This window comes from Gossypium arboreum, chromosome 13 (genome assembly GCF_025698485.1).
Source record: "Gossypium arboreum isolate Shixiya-1 chromosome 13, ASM2569848v2, whole genome shotgun sequence".
In the NCBI taxonomy this organism is placed as follows: Eukaryota; Viridiplantae; Streptophyta; class Magnoliopsida; order Malvales; family Malvaceae; genus Gossypium; species Gossypium arboreum.
This window is the reverse complement of record NC_069082.1, coordinates 113,100,290-113,103,975: the sequence shown is the minus strand read 5'-3', so window position 1 is coordinate 113,103,975 and position 3,686 is coordinate 113,100,290. Positions and strand designations below refer to the sequence as shown.

The window sequence follows — 3,686 nt, the reverse complement described above, 5'->3', positions numbered from 1 at the left end:
CGAATTGAGGTCGACCTCGACAAAGTCAAGGCTATACAGCAATTACCTCCGCCACGTACTCAGAAAGAAGTTTGAGGTTTTCTGGGAAGACTAAACTACATCACCCGATTTATTTCGCAACTAACCGAGAAATGCAACCCCATATTTTGTCTTCTCAAGAAACACAACCTTAGGTGTATGAGATGAAGAGTGCTAAAAGACCTTTGACAGGGTTAAACTGTAACGCCCCAATTTTCGGGAATCCTGTGAATGTTGGCATAGGTTTAATTATGTTAGTGGGCCTCTAGAATGCCCAAGCTTAAGATAGAACCCGGTAATTTTAGTTAATTTTTGTTCCATAAGAAAAAGCGAGTGAAATTATGAAATAGGACCTATGTGAAAATGTTTGAAAATGCTATAGGCTAAATTGAAGTGGCCAAATAAATAGGAGTGCAAAATAGGAGGATTTGCATGACAAACCTCCCATTTTACATGAAGTGGCCAACCATCATGTTGTTGTAGACAAAATGTACACTTGATATCCATAATTTATGGTACAAATTGATACAAATTAATAATAGGTTAGGTAAATGTTCCATGATAATGGGTTAGGTAAATGTTTCATGATAATAGGTTAGGTAAATGTTCCATGATAATGGATTAGGTAAATATTCAATGATAATGAGTTAGGTAAATGTTCCATGATAATCATGATAATGGATTAGGTAAATATTCCATGATAATGGGTTAGGTAAATGTTTCATGATAAGAATATCATGTCTTTTGTATTAAAGAATTAAATGGATGAAATATGAAGTTTTATTAAAAGAAAAAAGGGTGAAAAGAACAAAGTTTTGTCCATCTTTGTTCATCATAGCTGAAAGTTAGAGAAGAGAAAGGAGAGGAGAAAGCTCTTGAGTATTCGATCATTAGGAGGAGGAAAATTGAAGGTAAGTTCTTGGTACCTTGCTTCTATTTTGAGGTTCATGAGTTCTTCTTGATTCTACCTTAACTCTTGAAGTATATTTTGATTTTTAGTTGTGTTGTAAGCATTTAGTCATGAATTAAAATGAAGTAAATGGTTGTTGTTTCATGTTCTTTTGATGAAAAATGGAAGATAGGTGAAGTTGAGCTAAACAAATGAACATGCATGTGCCTTAGATGCTAAAGGGAAAAATCGGCTAACATGTTGTGCTTTAAAATGATGAAATAGAGATTATACTTAAGTAAAATCATAGATATGTGATGATTGATTGGTGATATACATGTTTAAATAACATGCATGCAAGTTAGGTGTGAAAGAGTGATTTGGTAATAAATCTGCTTGGGATAGCAGCAGTAATGTGACTTTGGAAAATCACCATAAATTGTGGGAGATGAATTAGAAGCTGAATAAATTATGTAATTAAAGCTTATTGAGTCTAGTTTCTAATGAAATAAACAAGAAAATATTTGAATTCTGTACAATGAGAAATTTGATTCGTAATGAAGAGTGGTCAGATTAGTCAAACAGTGAAACATGGGAAATTTTGAGAAAAATCTGGTATTGATTGGCTAAACCAAAAATTTTGAAAATTTTATGGATAGAAGATATATGAGTCTATTTTCAGGGAAAATTAACGGAACTTGATTTGGAGTTTCGTAGCTCCAGTTATAAATAATTTAGTTACTATTGCTCAGGAAGATAGCTTGCAGTGAAATTATGATTATGTGGTAAACATTGACAAAAATTTGTTAATGAGTTGCTTATTGATTTCTTATAAGCTTACTATGATCTGTAGGTGTGGTTGACCGAATATTGTAAGGGGTTAATACGTAGTTTGTATTTGAATAGTTAGATTAATGTGTTAGTAATCCAATTGTAGGCGGTTCGTGTGTGGATCTCGTCAGCATATCGTCGCAAATAGGTGTGTAACTAACACCTCTTTCTTAGTCTAGATCGGCAAAAGTCGAAAAGTCGAAATGCCAAAACCGGTATTTTGTAGATTTGCGAGTGTGCGAACGCTCGTGAGGTAAATCGATTAATGTTTTTGGTAAGCTGCAATGTTTGGACTGGAAAGTGCATGATTTCTGTGCCCTCGATATTTTTGGGCTTAATGGGCCAAAATTAGAATGATGGGCCAACGGGCCTAATTCGGTAAGAACCCTCGGTACGTGATTCTGTAGTACATGAAAGGTAAGAATATGCATGAAAAACCCTAAAATAGATAAATTACTGAAATACCTTTACAAGTGAAAAATTTACAGTTTTACCCCTAGTAGATGAATTACCGAAATACCCCTAGGGTTAAATTGACCTAAATGCATGTTTGACTGTTGTTATTTATCGCATGCCATATTATTATCGATGCATGGACCGGGATATTGACGGAGGAAGTACTGAAAGTGGCTTGTCCACGTCTTGGAGGCTTTGCCTCAATTCTTCGTTAATCGAGCGAAATCTGCCGCAACCGTGGAGTGTTAAATGGGTGGGTTGAGCTATCCCCACATGGAGTGTATGGCTGGTACGGGTGGAGTGTAGTGGTTGGTGGGTTGAGTAGTCTCCCCAAATGGGCTTGCATATGTTTACTGATGTTGCATGTATTTTGAAATAGGCCTATGGGCCATACTATTATCTGAATAAGGGGCTAAGGCCCAGTTATTGTAATCTGAAAGGGCTCGCCCAAGACCACTGCACTGAATGGGCTTAGGCCCAATAGGCTTGAGTGACTTGGGCTTTGAAGGGTTTTCCTTACACACCGAGTTTCCCCAAACTCACCCTTTTATTTTCATCCACGCAGAAATCCCCAACCATAGTGGGCTTGGAGTTGTGAGGAATTGGAGTGGCCACCCGCTCGAAAGTTTGATTTTCTTCTGGTGAACTGGACATCCTTTTATTTACGTTTGAAGTTTTTGGGCTTTTAAATGTAATAAGGCCGCTTAATTATTTTTATGGTTTTAATATGTATTACTAAGATAGGTAATACTTATATTTAACTGTTGAAATTGGATAGCTTTAGGGCGCGTTTTCAAAAACAACAGTTGATTTCAAAATAACACGACAACAAGCAAAGCTTCCGCAATGAAAGTATTTTCCAAAATTAATCACTTTTCCTAAAAATCGGTTTCCTAGAAATATCCATGACGTTAAGGTGTGGCAATGACGGTATGCATGTCTAGGATTGGATCCGAAGGGAGCTTGGTACTTAAGCAGTCCGATGGACTCACCACCTCTTTTCCGGTTTCCTACCTGGTGCACAGCTTCCATTCACTTTAACCTATAATGAAATTAATCTTTTGAACATCAAGTACGATTTTCTAGACTTAGAATGGAATTTTTTTTTTTACGTTTTGATGTGGCATGCCGGATCCGGCCATAACTTCTGGGTCGGGTTTGGGGTGCTACATTTAGTGGTATCAGAGCCTAGGTTACAACAACTCGGCTGTGGAATGGGTTTACAAAATTTAGATCTTCGAAAATAAAAATTTTATAAAGATTGCGAAAAACGCGGTTTTCAAAATTTAGATCTTTAGAAGGTGGCATTCCGAATCTCTGGCCCAAGTCTGTAAGTATTACTCTGAACTCTTCTGAATATTTTTCTGACTTATCTGTCTGTACTGAAATCCTGCTAGGATACTCTAGATAGGATGATACTGAAACCATAGGAAAATCTGATAAGAGACTGAAACTGTAGCTAGACTTCGATTCTGCGAAAACAAACACTGAA

The 3,686-nt window shown here is 36.5% G+C and overlaps 1 long non-coding RNA gene across 1 annotated transcript; it reads left to right on the top strand.

Moving 5' to 3' along the window:
* The first annotated feature begins 584 nt into the window (after positions 1 to 584).
* LOC128286976 (uncharacterized) lies at positions 585 to 3,046 on the top strand. Its single transcript, XR_008277675.1, has 2 exons — positions 585 to 929; positions 1,845 to 3,046. It is a non-coding gene; the product is annotated as an uncharacterized LOC128286976 (long non-coding RNA).
* Positions 3,047 to 3,686: the final 640 nt, after the last annotated feature.